Source organism: Rhea pennata, chromosome 2 (genome assembly GCF_028389875.1).
Source record: "Rhea pennata isolate bPtePen1 chromosome 2, bPtePen1.pri, whole genome shotgun sequence".
Classification (NCBI taxonomy): Eukaryota; Metazoa; Chordata; class Aves; order Rheiformes; family Rheidae; genus Rhea; species Rhea pennata.
Window position 1 is genome coordinate 63,866,665 of NC_084664.1, and position 23,688 is coordinate 63,890,352.

At 37.4% G+C, this 23,688-nt stretch overlaps 1 long non-coding RNA gene across 1 annotated transcript in view; it reads left to right on the top strand.

Annotated features, from left to right (window-relative positions):
• Nucleotides 1-3,443: 3,443 nt before the first annotated feature.
• Nucleotides 3,444-23,688, top strand: part of LOC134136193 (uncharacterized) — a 30,174-nt gene continuing 9,929 nt past the window's right edge. The window contains exon 1 of the long non-coding RNA XR_009957450.1: nucleotides 3,444-3,582. This is a non-coding gene — a long non-coding RNA (uncharacterized LOC134136193). The remainder of the gene's footprint in view (nucleotides 3,583-23,688) is intronic.

Sequence of the window (23,688 nt, forward strand, 5' to 3'; positions counted from 1 at the left end):
GTGCTCTCTTTAAAGTACTCTATTCTTCACTATCAATTTATAGGCAGATGCATACCAATGCCATCTCTATTTCTACTTTTTAATCTTCAACTCATTTGCCTGTTATCTTTATAAGCATATGGAGCCTTTAAAGGATTAATATAGCTAGAATGTAAATAGTGCTTTTCACCAGTAGATCTCTATATGCTTTGCAAGTTAAATTAACACCTCCCTTAAGGCTTAGAACAAGCTAATGGAATAGAACAAGTATAGACAATTAGGTCTATTTTTCCAATGAGGAAAATGAGTCAATAAAAATAAGTAAATTTCTGGCAGAAAGATCAGTAACAAAGCCAGGATCCTACATCATGAACTCTTGGCTCTTTGTTTTTCAGACCGATGCTACGTTTAGTTGCTATATAATATCTTGTGATTTGACTAGCTTGTGTTTGGGAAGCTGATGTGTTCTTTAGTCACTGATGTGTAATAAGATACTCAGAGCATCTGCAGCATGTGCCAGTCATGAGTTTGTCCATAAGGTAAAGAGTAGCCCTACATCACCTTTTGAAATCTCAGGTCTTTGGGGCTTCAGTGGGAGATCGAGGCAGTTGGGCCCTACAGGAAGCTCTTTGCACCTTGCAAAACAATCCAAAGGCTCGTGCTTGCCAACAGCACAACCACATCACGCAACTATGTAGGAAATAACAGATGTGCTTTCCTGACAAAGAAAACAAGTGGCAGAGAAATGGAAGATGTCGCAGTTTTAAAATACCTTACTCCAGATACTAAGGTCTTATTTCCTGCAGTTGAAGCAGAAATACAGAATTGGCATCCAAACATTTGAAAATACAGAGATGAAGAGAAAAGAGACCAACACACTGTTTTTCAGCGCTTTCCTAATCAGTCCTGCAATTTTGCATGTACTCCCCTTATGCATTGGCCTTAGTATAGTTTACATTGAACTGATTTTGACTACTTATAGTATCCATATTTAGGTATCTCCAAAAGCAGCCCTCAGTTTGGTTTTCAGAGCCAGCAGCTCTCAGTGAAGTTAATTAATTGTAAATTACAGTTTAATTTAGCATCTAAACCACAGGGAAGTATAAGCTGGCCAGTAACTGATCCTAAAGTCTTGTGCCTGCCAAAACCTGGCTTCAGTGTTCTGGGGTCTTCCTTTGATATCAACATCTGAAAACAAGCAATATTTTACTTTTTCTTTTATTTATTTATTTATTTATTTTTTTGGTAATTGTTACCAAGGTCACAAACTTAATTGCTAGCAGAGAAGAACTCAGATTCTCATGGGCATAGGAAAGATACTCAGCTTTTTGTTTTAAAAACAGTATGCACAAAAAAAAGTCAGGTTTTCTGAGCTACTGTGCACAGTTGCTTTGTAGTGAAGGGATTATTATTATTATTATTTTTAATTTTAAGTGAAGTTCAGTATCTCATAGGATACTGTTAACTACTTTACAAGCAAAGAGTAAAAATACTGGAAGCACCTGGCATCAAGTTTCTTCTGCCTCCACTAAATTAAAAGCTCCACTGCTCTTGAACACTTCAACCTCTCACTATTTTGCATTCAGAAGTAAAAGCTCTTCCCCTCAGTTGTAAATTACAAATGTCTAAGAGAAAATAAAACAGCTCCAAGTCTCAGTTTCCTCAGAATACTCCTTTCAGGTACTTGTGAACAGTCCTGAGTGCTGAGAAAGAGCTCTTGCCTCTTCAACGTGCTGTTACATAATTTGGCACAGGGCACAAGTAAATCAGCTGATTAGCACTGCCCGAACAAGACACTGAAACAGTAGCTTCAGCTATTGTATAATATCTTCCAGCCTTCTCTTTCAAATTCAATACCTACTCATGATAAGAGATGCATCTTTAATGGCGCTATACAGTTTGAGTAGGGTAAAACATTTAATGATAAGGAATTTATTTCATCAGAAGCATGTAATGCCTGGAGGTTGAGGCCAGCTTTTCATATTGAATTTTTATTAGCAACTGTTCTGTTATTCATTGACACAGTTTATTAAAATAATATTCTATTAACTCAACTCATACTTCGAGCAAAGCTTCACTGTAGCAGTACTCATGCTTCAGGTCAACTCTCTCATCAAGGTTGGAATTGTCATAAGAGATAAATGAAAAGAACAAGCGAGGGAAAAATATGTTTCTGAGCATTTTGCAAAAATGCCTTGCCACTTACTGTGATAAAATTCATATGGAAAAGTGCTGTTAAACTATTCCACAGTTGTTTTATGAACCATAAGTTTTATCTTTTTGCTCCTCATTGATTGCTCCCATTGAGACAAACGATAGGAAACCTTTTTTGTTTACCATAACATATGCTTTAATTTTATTTTTGGAAGGAAAGCAGGCAACTCAGTCTTTCCCATCATCACAATTTTCTCACAAAAACTTTTTTATAGCTTCCCACTATTGTGGGAATAGGTAAAAATAGGCTCTTTACTGGAGGAGTTGTTCAGACCTCATGCACAGGAGAAGCCTGCCAGTTAGGTGGCCACAACATTTAATTTCAATAGATTCTTTCAAAAACTGGTAGAGAGTTCTACATAGTAGGAAACTATTTCATCTCAAGATAGAGATGAATTCATGTGCTACGCTGGAGTGTCTGGTTTAGGCAGAGTGTTGTCATTTTCCCCCAATTTTTCTGTATCCGCTTTTCTGCAGCACTTTTCCTCATGGAAAGTTCGACGTCTTTGAGCTGGTTTCATACACAACCCTAAGCAGCAGTAAGACCGCAAGTCACATGCATGGTGTTTTACTTCTAATTCATGAGAATATTCCTTAAACTCCTATTTGTACCTTCCTGCTTTTCAGGCTAATATTTTCAGTTAATTCCTTCAGTCATTGCTAATACTCAGCTGTTAACTAAAATTCTGCTAAACCATTCTAAACCAACAATTCTGCCATTTTACCAGCAAATATTTGCAAAGTTCCATCTCCACCTAACAAGTAGATTTTTTTTTTTTAAAAAAAGAACCTCAGTTTGTCTCTTGCAGATCCCACAAAGAGCCACCAGATCTCTAGGTGAAAAAACACTACTACATTCCAGCTATTCTTTCCCACAGCTTGTTTTTTCTTTTTATTTCTTGTAGTTTGCAATCACTCCTTCAGCTGCATGTAAATCATTTAATTACTAAGAAATGTAAACTGGTACAATTTAGAATAGCTCAGAATTTTGCTGTTTCCTGTCTCCCACCCCATATTCACGATGTGATATGAATTCCAGTAAAAACCATGAACATTTTTGTCCAAGTTCTTTCTCTTTCCAACAACTGAGAAGTCATCACTGCTTTTGCAGTCCACTTTAAAGATCACATAATGCCTCAACTAAGAAAAGCTTTTAAAAAAATACCAATATTTTATTATTTGTAGATTAACACACATTCGCCGTTCTCTTTTATAGGAGGTATTCCTCTGAAGCTAGGAGCACCCCATCAAAAGCTGCACCGTCTCCTCAACAACCACCCAGTTGTCCGGGAGATCGATCACAGAGGGCACGTAACAGAACAAATACGGGTTAGACGTACTGGCTGCATCCATGCAGGGCAGCATGGCTGCTCCACCTTCCCACGCCCGGTGGGTGCCGTTATTAATTTACGGGATGTACAGAGGCAGAGCAGATGGGTACTACTTTCAGGCTTCCCTGGGATACCTGCTTTTGCAGGCCAATGTTTCTCAGGTTAAACTTTTAACAGGAAAATATTGCTTCTGCTGAAAACCTTGGCAAACCCCATTGATTTCAAAAGGAACAGAATGAAACCATCACAAGAGGTCTGTAGATGGTCAGAGGAAAGTCACTAAAACACTAAATCAAGAAAAAGAAGTATCAAACTTGCAAACAGCAAGTCTGTACAGCAAAAAGACAAAAATATATATGAACTATGTTTTCAGAAAAGTTTCAAGGAGGGCAAAAAATTAAAAAAAACACAAAATCACTTGCTTCTTAATTACAATAGGGTCCTATAAACTTGAGTGCGACTTTTTAAAAGGCCTTGTAATGGAATTAAAAGGAAAAAATTAGCCTTACTTTCATTAACGGGGGGGGGGGGGGAATGTTTAAGCTACTTCCTAGAGAAATTAAATTATACCCACACCCACCCACCCATTTTCAGAAAAAGGGGAAAATATACCAAAGTTACTGAGCAATGCGAAAGGCTGAGAATTCTTTCAAGATTTAAGGTTATTTTCTGACAGAATTTTCATTCAAAGCACTTGAACCAAATGAGCTGCAGATAACAAACAAGATCTCTTCCTCCAGTCTTTGAAGGAATGACATCCTTTCAGCAAATCTAGCAATTTGGAATTTAAAGTATTTTTCAGAAAAAAATTGAGACAGCACAGTGTTTAGGACAGAAAGCTGACTGAAATCTGGATTATATAACCACTTTTAATTATTTATTCATTACTGTGCCAGACCTGCTTTCATGCTGGGTGAGAGAATGGAAGGCACTGGTCATTTAGTCTCCTGTTGCTAAAAATCTCTACCTGAACTAAACTGTAATTGAATATTCTTTTAATCACTATTTCATTGGTTGCTTTGATTCAACTAAATGCAACCAAATGGAGAGTTGGGGGAGGGGGGAAGATAGCCCTCCTCCAGAAAAAGCTCTGTCACCCCATAGTTTTGGGGGCTCAAATGAGGAAAACCACACAAATCAGCAGCTCACTGTACAGGGAATACAAAAGTGTTGCCCTCTTGTGGCTCTTGTTACACTGAAGTGTATGGGTCATACATAACCTATATATAAACCATAACAACTAAGAGCAGGTCTTTTGCTTCAGTAGGAACAGCCTTATTCAATTTGGGGAGTTCTTCTGTTTTTTGTAACATAACATACAGGGCATGACACTGGTTGTTTCAAGATATTCATTTGTTCCAGGAAAGGAATGATCAATTTATCCAGTGACTTTTAGGACTTCATGGATAGTTTTATATGCTTATTCCTCAAAAAAACCCTCTCTTCGCATGTTAGCTTTTATGCACGTTAACTTAAAAAACCCCACAAATTCCTAGTAATTATTCATGAACCACATTCCAGTATTTAAAATAAGGTATTTTGGAACTACAGAAACGCACAGTAACTTCCCACTTCAGATAGTTAACTGTTCACTGTCTACTCAATGTAAACACTGTATTTCTGAAGTCCAATCTTTAGGTGAACTCTTTCCGATCATTGCTTAAAAACAAAGAGTTCTCAAGTATGTTCCTGCTAGTAATACTGCTTGCTTGGGTGTTTGTGGAAAGGAAATACAAATAAGGCTCCAATACAAACAAAGTGCATTTGTTTAGGTATTCAGATAAATCTCTGTGGAAAGATATATCAGGCTACAGTTCCCACCATCGATAAAACTTCAAGTTGCATCAGTACACTTAATGAGAAAGCATTTCTGCACCACCACTTTCAAGTCCAGGTGCTCAAAGTCAGCATCTTCTCTAATGTCTGGATACCCAAAAGTCACCTGTGTCTTCAAATGCTAAACTGCAGCAAGTAGGGGTTAAAAAAAGCAAAAACAACCCCAAACCCTAAAAACCCACTATCTCTTAAAGAAACAAAAAAAGAAAATCCAAAGAACTTGTTTTTTCTATCTTTCCTACCTGAGCAAGTTCTGTCCTTAATTTATAAATAGTTTTCTGTCAGACTGGAGGGCAGGTCTATTGGGGACAGGAGCAGGAAGGTGCAGTAACAAGTGCTGCAGGGGCCACTGATTGCCTGTGCTGAGACTGCACTACGCTGTCCTGCACGGGCTGCTAAGAAGCAACAGCAATAGAGGACTTCTCTGAAGAATACTGAGATCTTAACTCACAAGTGTGAAATACGTTAGGCAGGGACCTTAGCTTTTATCTGCATTTGGAACCTTACTAATTTGACTAACAGCCTAAGTTGCAGAGGGCTGTCAAAGGTAGGTTGTGTTTTCTATCCAGGAGACTGCTATTGGTAATGCCTCACTGCATACTTTACCATACTTCTGAATATTTGTTGAGAAGAAAAAAGAGAGAAAGGGGTGGGTGTGGAGAGGAATAAACACAGTGAGACAGTATAATCCACACAGAAATGCAATGTTTCCTTATTGCCCTGCTAGGGTAATGCTCCTATACATATAACTGCTTGTTTATATAAAAACCCTAAGTAGACCAGATGTTAAAAAAAATTGAAACCACACTCAAATATTTGAGTCTGTAAAATACATATTCCTAACACATGATAGCGTTTCTTACGTCTCTTTATAAGTGTTGACTAGTGTCCATAGGAATGCATCGCAACATTCTCATATCCTGTGAAGATGAGGCACGACAGCCCACAGGTAAACAAGTAATATTAAAGATGTGTTATTCAGTGGTATACTTCATAAACAAGACTTTTGGCCCACCTAACTAACAATCTAAATACCTCTGCTGAGCTGTAAACAAACGTGATTTTTTCCCCCTTTAATTAGAGTAATACTTCAGTCTATGTCCATAGTTTTGTTCATGTCTCATTCTTAGTGTTGCTTTTTATTCTGGACCGGATCACACCTTTTAGACTGCTTTGTAATATTCCCTTCTGGCTCTCCCCAACCCTCCTCATCCATTCTACTTGGGCAGAGATTTCAGAGAGATTTGGTGAATTCCCATCTTTCCTTTCCTAAGCATCCAAATGCAGACAGTCAGACACTCCTAGGGAAAGTGCCAAGTGTTCTTCCTCAGCATAGAATTTTCCTAAGATGGTCTCAAGTTGGAATCAAAATCAAGGCAGCTCAAATAGCAAGTTATTCTTTAAAATCTTGACTGCTTTCTTAATTTCAAGTGTTAGCTCCTCCTCCTTCTAAAAGTCACTTTCACAGAAGTTACCTTGTATGACCAGCGCAAAAAGCCAGATTTTTTTTATTGAAAGTTGTAATGAAATAGATTATTTCAATACATATTTACCATATGTCTCTAGACAGATCAAGCTTTTCTAAAAAACACATTGTTTAACAAGACTTAATGCAACACTGACTACATTTATGATTTAATTTTGTGATTTGAGCATTATCAGAATAGAATATGGATTTTCAAAAAGGGAGAAATAAGGAACACAGAAGTTAAAAGGCTCTTTAGATTGCGCACTCGAAACCTGCCCAGACAGTTAACTCAGTGTCATTTCCTAATTGCCAAGGAGCTGCCAACATGAAGCTCTGTGCTTTGACAGCCCAGGTACACACGAGTTTGGCTTCCCTTAAATTCAGTTGTGATAGGAGCACTTGCTGACAAAAATTGTCCAGCTGCACTTTCAATCCTCATCCTTGTAAACAGTATAAGAGTCACAACATCAGCAGTAGAGGCAGCGCCCCACGAGCATTCACCCCCTACAGAAGCATGGTGGTGAGGGGGGACCAGCACAGCAGGGAGCAAAGGGGGCCTTGGTTTAAGATATGTTTATACACACACACACACACACACACATATATATATATATGTGTGTGTGTGTGTGTGTGTGTGTGTATATATACACACATATATTTGATAATATGTATGTATGGCATCTGAGTTCCTCCTCAAATACATGTGACAGTAACTAGACCTCAGTGATACCCCAGAGTACCCCACTGAAGTTATGAAGTTATAACATAATTAAAGTCTTACTTCAAAGAAATAAAAAATATACCACAACAGCTTAACAGGTAACAGATTGCTTTAGTGTCTGTTGACCAAGGTCGGTAGAGAACACACTCAAGACTTACTCTGTGATTGCGTATTTAACAATATCCCCTGACCAGGAACTTGTCCTTTGAGCCAGGAATTATTAACCAGCATAAGCTAATCAAATGATAGACGTCAGCAAGCACATAAAGAAATACTTGTCCTACAGACACAATACCTTGTGCCAAGGCAACAAAACCCACATAAAAAACAAAAGTAAATTACAGCATACAGCAGCTTGTTACTAGAGTTAAGAAACTTATGACTAAAGTTTGTTAGCAAGCACCTCTCTGATATACTATCTACCAGTCTGTCTGAACAGTGGTCTTGTGAGTTTGCAGTATGTTTACTGGGCTAAGAAGGAAAACTGGGCTTGTTTTTACGTAGTGTATTTAAATAACTTTAAAATCTAGGAAATGTTAGGAAGACTAATAATACAAAGCAAGTTTATCTGACAGCGAGTATTTCGTTAGGCATAAACATTAGAGGGCTGCTGTATAGAAAAGGAATAATAATTGAAAAACACATAGAGCCAATCTGTCAAGATTAATTTCATCCTATTACTTCTACACACAAGGAAATGTGGTTTAACAACTATGTTAGTTATGAATGAATCTGTCTTGGTACCAGAAGACTACCTGCACAGTGTAGGATGACTAAAGAACCAGATCCAGCTAGTTAAGATGAAACATCAGGCTGTTATCAAGTCTCAAACCACCTCATTCACTGAGCTGTATACACAAACCTTCAGGCAATGATAAGTCCATCCCAATATTGCCAGCCTGAAGAGATTAAAAGCATAAACTATTCCTCCTGAAAACTCATGCAAAGACTATTTTAACTTTCAAAAGATTCAGGATAAAGTTTTGGTTTCTATTTTCTAAGGACTTTAGTGCTCGTACAATCTGATCTCAGTCTTCCTAGTTGCAGGGACACTTTTCAAAGAGTTACGCTTATCAAAAGTATTCCGACTCCAGAAGATCCCCAAAATCAAGAAATAAATGTGTTTTTTAATTACTGTAAACCAATGATCCTAAAGTTCCAGAACGGCACAAAAGATGTCTCGCTATGTGCTGTGACCACACTTATTACCTTCTGAATTAAAAAAAAAAGGCTTTCTGGAATGTCTGTTTACTATTCGGACGTTTCAGCAAATGTACCGACTCTCATCTGGTCTCAAAGCTCCTTCTGCTCTCTTGCCTTGCCTCAGAGGGCTCCTTGTTAAAAGGAAGTAAAACTGTGAAGCTTAAGAGGCTTTCCCAAAATGGATTTCATGGGGCTCCAGCACATCAGCATTTGGGTCAGATACGGATGACAGTAGTAGTATTTGGGCTTGCTGAATAAAGAACTTCCAAACTGACTTACAGAAAAATACACACAACTAGACTACCAAAGATTGCTATCGGAATTGAGACCTTTTTTTAAAAAAATATTTTTTTACTGAAGGAGCTAACCCTATCAATAAGTACTATTTCACTGTTTGTTTCAGTTTTGGGCAGCTTTTTCAAGTAAGTACATGGCCTATAAGATACACCTTCAGAAAGCAAACAAAAGCATTATGATATAAATACATTACATGTTTTAACCATCCTTTAAACAGCAATTACTTATTGAATTCCAGTTTTAGGGTTAATGTGAAGGAACCTCTTTACTAATTAATATAGTACTAGAGTACTCTATTTATAATATATTACTCTGAATCTCACCATGGCTATTTGTTCAGTCACCACTGCGATAAACTGAACTTGGGGAGGCGGAAGCGTAGTCCTAGGTAATCTAATCATCTAAACATACCATTTTGAGAAAATTGCACATAAAGAACATCACAGCCACTCTTAGCAGATGCATTTGGCAAGTTTTCTGCCTTTGTGATGGTAAGAAGCCTTTATCTAAAGGTATTTTGAGCTTATCAGAAAAGCTCTTTTGATTTTAAGACACTTTGTTCACAAGACAGGCACAAGAGCAGGAAACTTGAGTGCTTTAATTATAGGGTTACCCCAAGGACTATTCCAGAAATACACCAAAATGCTTTTTGAGGCTGGGACAGACTTGCTATGGTCCAAGCCTCTAGCTCCACTAAGTATAAAGAAATGAAGGGAGTTACTGCAAAAATAAAGTTTATTAATAAAGATCAAGATGATGTCAAAGTTTCACGTTCAGATTTCACATGCTATTATTGCCTGAAATAAAAGCTGACATTTACGACATGCACATAGATAGCTTATACTGATTCAGATGTTAGGTTAGTTCAAAATTTAATATTGCACTTCTAGTTATCTGCACATCAGTTACCAGGGCACACAGACACAAATCACCTCTTCTGGGAAGGATGAGTGCAACAGTCAAATTCAGAGAGAGCTGAAAAAGGCTAGAATCAAGTGATGTGAGTGACCCTCCCCCATATCAGGTCTTTCCTTAAGAGATAAATATGTTAGAATTTTTGTCTTTCTTAAGTGACACAGATGCAATTCCAGTCAGGGAACCAACCAAAATAAATCATAGTCTGTTAAATGAGATGGCAAAAAACAAATTCAAAGACTTTGTTTTCTGTGAGGCTCTAGCATAGCATTGGCAGAGGGGAGGCTCTGTGCACACTTAAATGAAAAAAGTAGTGGGATAACACTTCCAGAGAGACTGAACACTTCCCTCCATTATTTGCTATCACTTTATAAAGGGAAAAGACTTTTTGAAATTTAGATCTTCCATAAAACACTCCATAAGGGCAACACTCAATGTCCTACACTAGGGATGCAAGTGTGAGACCCCTAACTGAAGAATTAAGTGCTTTGATTGTATGAGAGAGTGAAACAGACTTTTAAAACTAAATTTTCTCCCTCATATTTATCCTACCACTCATCTACCTCATAACTTCTCTCTCACGTTCTCAAACTGAGCTCACTCTTTGGAAAGGGATTCCAATCAGGTTCAGGCTTTGTGTAGATCTCTTGGGTGAGATTCAGTCTGTGAAAAAACATAGCAAGAATTTAGCCTTTAACCTTTAGCTTCCAGAAGCTGCTGTGAAGAACAAAAACATCTTTTCGTAGCAGGAGAAAAAAGTGATCAATACTGCACAATAGTTCTTCAGATTTCTAGAGGAGATGAATTTACAAGTTTAGTTTTATGAAAGAAGCTCATTTTCACAGCTTTCACTTGCTGTTAAATGCAATCAGGAGTTAATGTTTGCAGAAGCTGGTTGGCCAATTTCCTTGCCAATACTTCAGATAAAGCATCCAATGATGGCAGATTTCTGATCCTTTCCAGAGCAGTCCCACAGAACTAAAGCAGATACCTTCCCCAGTACAAAGTCTTCTGTTAGAACATTCCCACATTTCTTCCCAAGGTTTTCCCACTCTCTTTACCTAAGGGCCAGGTGGCCACTTACATACTGAATCAAATCCTATCAGACTGGAGAAATCAGAGCACATACAGGTAGACTAGACTCTAATTTGCCCCAGTTTGTCCATTATAGTAGATAGCCTTACCTAGGGAAAAGGGGAAAAAAAAAATCCACAAACAAGTTCTGAGAAATGATCAAGTTGATTTAGCAATGCAGCAGACCAGATGGCTGCCAGAAGACACAAAAGTCTTCTGAAGTACATTGCTCCAAGATGATTCTTGTCTTTTGTCATCTCTGGTCTACAGCTATAGGTTTGCTATAAGATGAACACGTGCCGCCTGCCCCCCCCCCACTCCTTTTTTTTTTTAAATCTTTATTTGCATAGCACCAAGCCAAAAGAGCTGACAAATCTTTTAACCATTTAGCCCCTCTTGACAGGTGCTAATTAGGACACTGTTCCCGAGGCTTTCTAATGATACTATTTTTCTGGTGCTCTAAAACCTTTTAGCTCTGCTATCCTTGTCCAGTTGCTGCAAGAAGTACCAGCAGTTGTTACTTGTAAAAAAATCAAAAAACTAAATAACACATGCACACACATGTGCCAACAAAGCACCTTTGACTAAGATATGAAGTATATTCCCCACCAGCAAGGAATAAAGTTTGCTCAGGCCAAGCCTGATCTGAGAGATAATGAGCATCTAAAGTGAGAAATAACTGAAAGACAGAAAAACATTAACTGCATTTTTCCTGGAGACTGGCAAGAACTCGTTATGTCTCACTTCTGTTCAGGTTAAGTTAGCAGAAACTAAATCACTTAGTTAATAGGAGCAAAAATATTAATCTTCCCCATACACACAGGAAAAGTTCCTTACTTTACAACAGCAAAATGAATCATTAGTCTGGCTTACATTTTTCAAGGCATAGCTAATTTGTAATCTAGATTTCATTGATCACCTGGAATGTTCCCATACCATCTGACTAGAGTTTGCGACATTTACCCATTTCAATTTTTAGAGGCCAATAAAATGAATAAATGGTAGAATAGATAGCAAGTGTAGTCAGACTACACTATTTTAAGAGTATCCTGGTCATTTCCACTGACAGTAAGGAACATGCTAATTGCATTTACATCATTAAAATGGATTAACTCCCCCTACTCCATCCCAACTCACACCAATCAAGGAATTGCATAGCGTTTTTGCCAGAAGAGGCAAATAAGGTAGCATGCTGTTGGAAGAGATCATGAAAACACTAATTACTCCAAGTAAACATAAGGGAAATTCTATTGCTTTCCTGAATTCCAATAAACATAATTTCTCTGTCTGTCTCTATCCTTTCTTTCCCCACATGGGAATCTGGAATGTTTAATTTCAAACTGCAATTGGCTATTTGAGAGGTCTTCATACAGCAATTGAAGAATATCAGAATGTCCTGAAACTCATGGAAAGAGTTTATGACTGAGCTTAAGAGTTGTCACCACAAGATTTTCTTCAGTAAAAATGCTTTTTATTTTGGGGGACAAGGGGAGTGGCAAGAGGATGGTATAGAGGAGGTAGGTGGGTGAAATAGTATCAGTTTGTTGAAAGGGAAATCTTTTTGTAAGTTTTGGAATAACGTCCATAATACTGCAATTATGATTCTGATAAAGTTTCTTAGTAGGTTCCAGACCAAGTTAGAGCCATCCTGAAAGATCTGTTAGAGAGGTGGTCAGGGCAAATGCAGGAAATAAGTTAAAACTGACACAAGTGAGAAGCATCAAATATATTAAACTTATCCCTTCTGCAGCCCTGGCTGTACCCTAACAACCAGAAGCATTAGCTATTTCGGGGCATGAAAAATGAGACAGAAAAGGAGAAAGCAGGCATGCTATTGGAGCAGAAAGCCTGACTTGACTTGCACTGTGGTAACTCATGTTTTTAATACTGAAAATCACTGCTTCAGTTGTGGTGTTTTAGTCTAGAGGTAGGGGAAGAACAAGATGTGAATTTATGTTGTTATTTTTCATAGATTAGTGATGAGTATAACAGAAGGTCTTGAGCAGAGTCACTTCCCCAAGTCTTATCTTCCTTATGCAGTAAAGCAAGGACTAACAGTGCTGACTCTTCTCATGGGACATCAGTTCAAATCATCCATGGTTGAGCAAGATCTGAGGACTGGAACTTAAAAATCCTTGTTTCTTGAAGAACAGATTTGATATACAAAAATAGCATTGTGTAAAGGGGAAAAAATCATTGCAAAAGTCACTTTTAATAAGTGTTCTTGGCAAATTTTAAAATCAGGCATTGCCCAAAAATATGAATCCCAAAGTTTCTATCAGTGTTTCAGCTCAGCAAATCAGAGAAGTTTGCTCAATATAGTTATTTCCTAACCTCAGTTCATTTCTCTGTTGCAAAATGTGAATACTATTCCAAGTCACATAGGCATTTTCCCAACTACTCCTTCCCCAAATACAAGTCCAAGTGAAAATTTAATTAGGTACCTCATGTGTGCACTCATAAGAAAAAAAAGCATCTGGACTCCTAGCACGGTGCACTCAAAAACAAGTATAAGAAACCCTGTGCTCCATGAGCAGCTCTGCCTCTTTCTCCTCCTCTGCCCAGGTGTTCAGAGCTTAAACTTCTAGATCATTTATAGATGTAATCTCTCCTCAGAATTTACATTGCAAGAGAAACATGTTTATTTGCTTTTCTGCAGTGGTTCTTCAAAGATGACTCTCCTCTAAGCACCTGACTCCTTTTTCCCTCCAAGCCATGAGGCCTGAGAAGGATTCTACATGCAGCTCCTATCAAAGCAATTCTTGGCACCAAAAATGCCTTCCCTTCACCCTATAACCTCACCATGGTTTAAGTTTACTTCTTTGCATCAGATGAGGCTTAAAATTGGAACTCGACTGGGCCAGCAACCAACTGAAAACTATTACAAGAAAAGCCAATTTGCTATCTTAGGGCAAACAGTGACTGTTAAGTCATTCTGGAAACAAATGTTTGGAGCGGTGATGCTTTCTCTGATTCAAAGTCATCGCTTGACTGTTTTAAGCGTCCCAGAGCCAAAAGAAATAGGACAAAGGAATCACTGTAAAGCAACACCATATTTGGTGTTTGCTTTGAACCATATTTGGACTTGGGGGTAGAAGGGATATAGACACCTTTTGGATTTTTTTTTTTTTTTTTTTACACTGCAGAAAGAAAGAGGTCAGACATCTCTCTTGGATGCAGAGTGAGCGAGTGTTACACGTACAACAGCTGTGTGCAGAATGTTAGTCCCTGTGTGCACCCTATTGAAAAAAGGATCCTTTTTTATTTTGTATTAGAACTAACTAACTATGAAGTACTTGTCAGCAGAGGAACAATTTTTTCCTGTGTCAGACATTCCTATCAGAAGCAAATGGTGAGCAGGGTCATCATAAGCTGGTTGCTCATAGACATGGGTTTGTCTTTGGGATGAAGCCAAGCAGAAAACAGGAGAGGAAAGATATCTTGATGTGGTTGTGCCTTAGTAGTGGAACAAGTTCATTGGATAAATGTTCATTTTATTTATATACCGAAGGGAAAACACTTATTCAGACTGTAATACAAGCAGTATTCACCCAAACATAGCTCCTCAGCCAACCTGAGTCTTTAGAAAAAGAACATATCCAAAGAGGGGGGAGAAAACAAAAAAAGCCAATATTTTCCTCTCAGACACTGTAGAATACCCCAGAGCAGGTCAGTGCAAATCAAAGAATCCAAGAACCAAACTTCATTTCAGTACAGAGGTTTGAGAAACCTACTCCAGTCAGCCCAAAGCTACCCACATGCTAGGTCAGCTGATAAAATGTGGTAGCTTAGGAAAAACATACCCAGCAAGTCCAAATACCAACCTCTCTTCAGTAACAGTATGTTTAAATTTGTGAGCCCGTAAGAGCTTATTTCCTAGCCTGGAAGGCTTCGGAACAACCCTTTGCACCTTTGTTGAAATAAGCTTCTCTGAAGAGCTTTACAGATTTGCAAGGAATCAATATAGATTCTTCACTCCATTTCGTGGGGACAGGAGGGTAGAAGAGATATCCTAAAAAAAAAAAAAAAATCAACATTTAGCATGCCTAACTTTCTCTTCTATGGTTAGGATAATCACATTACCTAACATTTAGATATACTCGTTTCTCAGATTGTGACAAAAACCTTCCCAGACAACTGCATACTGAAGCCTCACAGTTCCCACATCAGACACCTCCCTCAGATCTGAAAACATAAATTATCCTAAAACAAAAACTGTGGAGCTGTGGTGACCTGAGTGCTAATACTTCTTTTGCAGTATGAAAAAAAAAATCCCTTAAATATAACTCACTGCAGCTGAGGGTTAAATCTTACCAGAGGTTAAGTTCATCCCAGACATAGGCAGGTACATTAAATTTCCTGTTAATTGCTTAAGCAGGACGATCCTATACTGTTTAGATGCACCAACTCATTCGTGGTTGGCTTGGGTGTCTTGTAGGATGGTGCTGCACAGGCCATATTCATGCTGCTGATAAAGTCTGCTCAAAAGAGCAAATAGCAGCTTTAAATGTGACAGAAAAAGAATAAAATAATGTAAGGTTTCAGGCATTTTTCTAGTTCCATATTTTCTTGGCTTCACAGCACCCCACCCTACGTTCTCATGCTTTTAAGATGCAATAGCTTGTACTGTAGAATGCCAGCAGGTGTTCAAAGCAATTCAATACATAACATTCATAGGTATGGGTTCTTATGATAATGAGATATTTCTATCATTGCCCATTATGCTATACCAGAAATCCCAGTTGGGTTAGGCATGTGAAAACCTTATTTAAAATGACAGCTGAAACAAAGTATGAACATAATTAAAGATCTCCATCACTTTACATTTTAATGACTTTAAAATTAATGACAAAAAGAAATGGAGCCATGTGTGTCTTTCAAAAAACCTGAGAGATGAATTCAGAAGATGCAGTAGACAAGCTGAGCTTTGCTTAAAAAAACCGTTAAGATCACAGAAAGCACCTCCAAGTTGAACTTTAGGCAGCAGTATTGCCTAGTCATTTCCCAAAGTCTTATATCACTCATCAGCATTAACAGATACCAAAAACTAATCCAAAAGAATTCAGTACCGCAACAGCAACAATGGTTAGATATATTGCAAAGCAGAGCGGTACCTATAAATTACTTTGGAGGGGAAATATTTCTGAGGTACAAAACTAGATGTGCAGCACCCTCTAGCGATGATCACCCTTAGGGCCAGGAGAACTTTCAAAAGTGTAAGTCCAAATCACAATGCGCCATGAAAACAGTCTTGTCAAGTATTAATAAAGGACCAGGGATACTCACATTACAGTTGAAAGTGTTAAAAAGTCCAAAACACTTAACTGCCTACCTAGAGTTATTCTATAAAGTCCATCGTAAAACAAAGTTAGAATTCAGTGCACGTACTCTGCCCAGAAACTTTATCCCGTTTTCCTGGAAGATTAATTCTAAGAAATTCTGCAAAATAAAATTCCTACTATTCAGAGCACCATGCTCCTATAAAGATGCAACTTTTCAGTATAATTCAGATTTTCAAATTTTCTACTTAAAAAAAACACAATATGCAACAGACATTAAAATTTAAAATACCATTTATATTTTATTCTAGAACTGATTTTCACAGAAATCCATGTCTTCATTTCCATGTTTTTGACAGATTTCTGCCTGAAAAAATTCAGTATCACAAATATCTGCTCTGTATTTCTAACACATGCATTCCAAGACTAAGATCTTAAAAGCAAAAAAGTCAGTCAAGGAAAAAACCTTACATAACTAGCTCAAAAACATGCAAAGGTAAACATAAGGGATAAATACTAAATTGAAACATGTTGAGAAATAAACAAGTCTTTAGGATGTAAAAAGGTAACTAGTACAGGTTCTTCCAGTGCAGCTAATTCATTGTTTGGTAGTCAGTCCTCTCAACAATTCTTTTCCTCCTGACTTTAAAGGTCAAGCTCTGGAAATCCTTGTTATGCAAGATCTCAGAGTTGGGGGGGGGGGGGGAGCGAGATTGCTTTTTTAAAAATAAAAAAAAATTCTTCCACTCTTCATGTGGATAAATGCTTAAAAATATCAACTCTAAAGCATTAAAACACACACATTACATTTGCTGAGGAAAACTATTTTTCCAGTTGAGTAAGGGAACATTCTTAAAAATAATTCTGAAGGATTATACAGTAAGCAGTGAGCTAAGAAGAACCTAGATTCCATGCAGCACTTAAAAATAGACCTTACTACATCCAGCTATTTGGCCTCATACTTGAAGTTAGCTTAGTGAAAAAACACTACTTAAACATGCAATTTATTTTTTGGTAGAATGCAACAAAAATGCTTAAGAGGGAAATTCATAAATGTACAGAGACCACCCCAACAGAAGAGGTATGTAGGTCATGTTGAACTGCAGATTGTATTCTAAGTTTTGATGATTTCAGTTTCAATTTTGAGATGGTTTCTCCTTCTCACTCAGAAGACTGGCACACTTTGGTGACATATTACATAATAATTTAAGCATTTTAAGATTTGGTAGAACTGAAAATGCAGTCTTCTGATCAAAGTTAAGCTCAATGCTTTGCTTTTACAATCTGGATTTATCCAACTCCTCCTCCTCCTCCCCCCATACATGATTTTCAGGTAGTCTTAACCAAGTCTCCTTGCACATTGTCAGGACTATACAGGACTGCTTATTCATCTATACATACCTTCCATTACTTTTGTAAAATTAATTTAATAAGATAGGGTTATTTCATTTGCAAATACTTGAGCTCATTTCAGTCAGAAAGAGTCAGTCCACTGACTACATGTTTCTATTGCTTCTTGCTTACAGATGCAACTGTGACTGCTGTAATCTGTTGAATCTGTTCACCTATACAATTGTTAAGCCCATCAGTCCAACAGGCCAATATATCACTTATTATCAAGGAATAAGAGAATACTATTAAACTCTATATGCTTACATTCTTTCTATAGGGTGAGGTATAGAAAATGGTTAAAGCAAGAGAAAGGGTTATTAACTGAGCTACTGCAAAGCTGGGGAAAAACATATCAGATTTGCTGACTTGTTCACTGTGTTACACTGCTTTGAAGAAAGCTTCAATAAGATTTTACAGTAAGCAATATTAAATGAGGTGCATGCACAAGAATAACAGAATGCCTGAATGTTTAAAGAGACTGTCCCTATCTTAAGTTTCTGAATTTTTGGTTGAAGTAGTTAAAGAACATATAAAAGGGATTGTGCTTTCTTAAGCAGCTTTCTCAGGATATTTTTGTTGTTTTGATTTCTTACTTTTATCCATAGTGAGAAAGTTCAGTTTTATATCTTATCACCTTGAATTTCTTGCAGCAATAGCTTCACCACTGCAGTTTCATCTTGTATTTTAATCTACATTATTTGTTGGTAGCTTTGAAGTTATTCACTGTTAAATTTTGATGCTTTTCTGCAAATAAACAGACATGACTCTGTCCTTTAAAAACTTTTTATTTTGGAGTTGCTTTTTCAGCAGCTATAAATTGTACTTTAGCTTTGCTAAACAAAAGATACACATGGCAATAGCAAGTTAAATCAGTTGATCATTGTAGAAACAACCTAAATACCTCAAGGTTTATTAGAGCAGCTGACTACATACACCATTACTGAGCTCTTAAGATCTTTTCCACTACATTTTGAAGCAATCATTAGCAAACTCGGTCAGTAACTGCAGAACTACAGATTATTATTTCCTGTTCGGTAGATCTGAACTCTAGTGCTACTCAGTTTTATATAAGTTTTGCTGTAATGAAGTAGATACATTCATACATTACCATCAATCAATGAGTTGATCTTGAGAGCTTAGGAGTACTTTAGCATTTGATCTGCATTTTGGACAGTTGTTCTTTTGCGTTTCCCTGTAGTGCATCAGCTGTGTCTGTGCCTCAATAGAATCTCATTCTTCCCAGTTTTAGTTTGCTGCTTTGACTTTCTGACCTTCAGTTTTAAATGCAAAGTCACTAGCAAGACATCTCAACTGGGTTCACTGCAAAGCTCATAGGGATTACCTACAGTCAATGCCAGAGAGCTCTGCAGAAGTGATCAAAGTTTAATCTGTTTCTAATTAAAAGCTGATCTGCTTGACCCTATGCTCTAAAAATATCAACTTGTTTACATAAAGCGTGTTCTTTTCAAATCCCCATGATTTTCTGACACAATTGATACAAGAATGAAAGCTATTAGAAACACACTCATTTAACTGGTGAAGTTGAAGTTCATTTAGAATACAAGTAGTTTAAGGAAAGAAATCTCAAGACCAACTTAGAATGCTGGAAACAAAAAGAGAACACGAATGCAGGTTAGCAAATGAACTCCCATTAGGAACTACATGGCCATTTTTCATTAGAAAGAAACAGAACATTTATAGACAATAGACATGATAAACAACCACTGTTTACATGATGTTCTCCATCTGAGAAACACTGGGGTTAGACTAAGCAAAGGCAGGTCTATAGAAGGAATGCTGACCCACAGAAGAGATCACGTGGATCAACAGCAGTGCTATGAAGTTTTGCTTCCTGGCATTTTATAGCTAACTAATAGAATTACATAATGGCTACCTGAAATTCAGGCTGATACAATAAATAATTGAGAACAAGGATTCAGCACTTTGTATGAGGTGTTTTCTGAGCTACCCCATTTAAGCACAAGGAGAAAACAGAAATCATTCATTGCTTAAAAATAGAAATTTGTATCTCTAAAAGGTTGTGTGCATGCTTTTGGACAATCTCATTAGAGAGAACAGATGGGCCAGCAACATGCCATGAAAATGATTGATGGATTGGAGCATCTGACACAGGGAAAGAGAACTGGGATCGGTCAGTCTGGAGAAGAGAAAGGCAACAGGAATCTTATCAGTGGATATAAATACCTGATAGGAGGAAGTAATGACAGAGCTAGTCTCTTTTCAGTGGGGCAAGAGGCAAAATGCAGAAATTGAAATGAAGGAAGTTCCATTAAACATAAAAAAAAAAAAAAAAAGAGAGAGTTTTCATAACTGTGAGGGTGGTCAAACACTGTCACAGGTTGCCAAGAGACAGTGGAGTCTCCATCCTTGGAAATATTCAATGCTTGAATGAATAAAGTCCTGAGCAATCTGGCTTAGGTGACCTTGCTTGAGCCACCTCCAAAGGTCCCCTCCAGCCTCAGCAGCTTTGTGATTCTTCATATAGAGAGATACAGAAATTACAGCACCATTTTTTACATTCAGTAGAAACGGACAGAGTACAAGCATCTAAGTAAACAAGAGAGGACTTTTGAGCAAGCTCTGGGTTGGCACATATCATTACTCTAAGCAGGCACAACGCAAATATCCATCCTGTCAATTCCTACTCGCACAGAAAAGAAGATCATGCCAGTCAGATAATGCAGATAAGGAATAGTGGTCTATCTGAGCAATTAAACCTCCCTAACAATAAAATGCCTCAGTTTTCAGCTAAGTCATTCAAATAAATTTATTCAAGTATTGAGAACCTGATTCTAAGCAATTTGAACAAGGTGATACAGTATATCATTAGTACTACTCAGCAATCAACAAGCAGCTTGGCCCCAACCATTCTTCATTATTCGGTTTATGATGAATCACTCTATAAAACGTGCCGCTGAGAGTTTTAACCAAAAATTCAGAGACTTAAGATAGAGCCAGCCTGGATTCAAGCAGCTCTTGCTTAGGCACAGCTCTGTATCGGGGAATACACCTCAGGATCAGCATCGGCCCTAGCAGTGGTCTAAAGCAGACATGTTTTACTTTGCAATGCAAGAGCAAAGAAATAATTCATATTTCAGTGGTTCTTAGCAACGATTGTACAGCTGTGCCTTGGCAAAGCTGACCTTGAACATAGGCAGCCATGGAGAAGAGGCTGCAGAGAAGAATTACAGAGAAAGATAGTACAAGTTGGTCACGACAGTTACAATCTATTAGCTCACTCTGGGACCTGACACGGATTTTGATTCCAATAACAAAAGAGATTGGCCAAACTATTGCTTTATTTCCAGAGAACAACATTTTTACATAATCAAAATATTCTGGCTGTGAATGTCTCCCCTGTGGTTTTATGCTAGACTGGAAAATCCTTTTTAAAAAGTAGTACTTCTGTTTAGTAAAATATACATAGTATAAAAGCAAGTTAGCCAGTTTCAGTAGCATGCACATTCTTTGTAATAGATGTGATCATCAATGTTAATGAAAATGTTTTTAAGTGTTTAGAAATTCTTATAAAACACAAACTTGGCCTAGCTTCTAACAACTGACTTACCAATCTGTAACTTCAGAACAAAACCTGCTGCCATATAAACTCTAATTATGTTTTAGGAGCAACTTATTTGAACTTAAAAGTCATAGAAACATATATAGAGATTTTTGAAGTTAAGGAGATTTAGTCTACATAAACAAAAACAGATTAGGCAATTATTTGCTACACAGACATCTAAATTCAATCTTTGAAAGAAAGTGCATTTGGTTCACCAGCAAGTCAATTGTTTCATACCTTTCCTAACACTCAATGATTTGACTCATACAGCGGGATACATAAAGTTCTGATTTTCAGAAAATTTGAGTACCCACAGCACTCCTCAGAGATTAGGTAAGTCAGAGACTGAAGATTTAACTGTTATCATTCAGGAACTAATATCTATGCTCACAGTGAAGACTAGCCACAGAAAAAAGAGACAGCATCCTCCCACTAAAAGGCCTGAATGCAATCTCTTTTCTCGCTTATTTATATGCAACTTTGGAACAAATTCCATATGATCAGGGAAGTATCTGGGAAAAAGAAAGATAGTAGTCTTATTCCATGCTTAAAGAGAGGTATATTTAAGTATAGCTAGAAGGTTACCTACAAGAAGATTGAGCCACATAGCAAAAAAAGGCATGAAAGGAAGAAAAGATGCACTTTTTCAAACATATCTTTCATTTAAATAATTAAGTACTCCCTTTCCCAATTTATTCTTTCACCAAGGAAACAACATATTCACTTTTACCTATGTTAAATCCTCCTTTTTATTTCGTTTATTTTTTTTTTAAAGGGACTTTTTTCACCCCTCTATTCAGAGGGAGCCAAGCAGGTCTTGTAACATCTTTTATCCCCTTTCCAGCCAGGCAAAAGCAAAAAAGGAGAGAAGAAAACAGTTTATTATTTTAAATAGTATTTTCTTGTACACGAAAGAAATCAAGAAACCTAAAACCGAACCTTTACCTCTAAAGAGCAGCCTTTACAGGATTCTAAGAGTCAGAGAGCTGTATTAACTAGAACATATTAACTAGAACATCAGCTGTTTTTTAATCAAAAAAAAAAAAAATCATTTCTCCAGAATATCATCCTATTTTTGAGAATTTACTCTTATTTTCTCAACAGTGCTACAATTCATACTTTTCCAGATTACTTTGGGGGGGGGGAAGCGGGCGGCTTTTGTCCTGCATGCTGTGATACTTAAACTATAGGAAGCCAGGTACAGAAGTTAAAAGGTTTCATAATCAACTACTAAGCAGTTACTTTTATTTATTTATTTAATTTTTAAACTTACAGTTGCGTAGCCCTTCTCCAAACTCTGTCCGCATTCACTATCAGATCCCTAAGGTAAAGAGGCCTCTCTTGACCTATCACCAGCACAAACCAGAAATTCATTTAAGAAGCTTATCATAGCAAGGATTAGGGTTTTCATCTGAAAGCTCTTAAGAGCCAGAGACTACAGGGCTCCATTTTGTAACCTCTCTTTATTTGTCAGAAATGGGATGAAACAGAGACGATAACCAAGTGAATAAGGCTGTGTACAATACACAGCTAATAGCACTTAGTAGGACCTCTTCTTCGGAGATGCAGGTGACTTAGGAACGTGACTTAACATGGGAATTCTTATTTGGGCTTAGGTAGGACAATAGAGTTTTAGCTATGGCTAAGCAGTAGTATTACCTACAGAATGCTGAAGGTGTTTCAAAGTTTGTATCTACTTTTCTTTCCCTGAATGTTATACTTCTCCCTCAGTATGGATTCTTTCTTCTAGAGTTTGAGCAGATAGCAGATTGCCAGCCTATTGCATTCAGATTGCCCAGTGAGCCCTTTTTCTCCTCAGATGTAGTCCTTCCTTAACACTGTGTCTACATCTTTTGCAGGTTGTGCTACTGTAATGTACTGTATTTGAAGATATGAATTCTTATGATGAAAGAAATACAATTTAAATGCCTGAGCTATTGACTTGTTTGTTAAACAGTCCCACAACAACTTGCATCAGTGCTTCCTAATCCTTATTGACTTGTGGTTGGCTCTCTGAATGAGCTTAGGATGTTGGTCATCTAAGCCAAAATTAATTATCCCCATTAATAATGTCCAGATTAGCTGTACTTAAGCATAGATCTATTGCCACTTGCTCCAGCCAGCTGAGGAGGCCCATAGATTTGAAACAATACCACTTTTCTTATTCTTCAGGAGCACTCCACCCACAACAAGGAAAATGTGTTTTATTCTTAAAGCTCAGCCTGCAACTTCAAGGTCAAGAATATTAATTCATGATCTTAAATAGAATAGGTTTCTTCCTGATTATATTCTTTTCCCTAAAACATATCCTTCATAGGAGCAAGTATCACACATTCTAATCTCAACAGAGACTAATCTACCACTTCACTATCTGCACAGGAAAATGGATGGGTGCA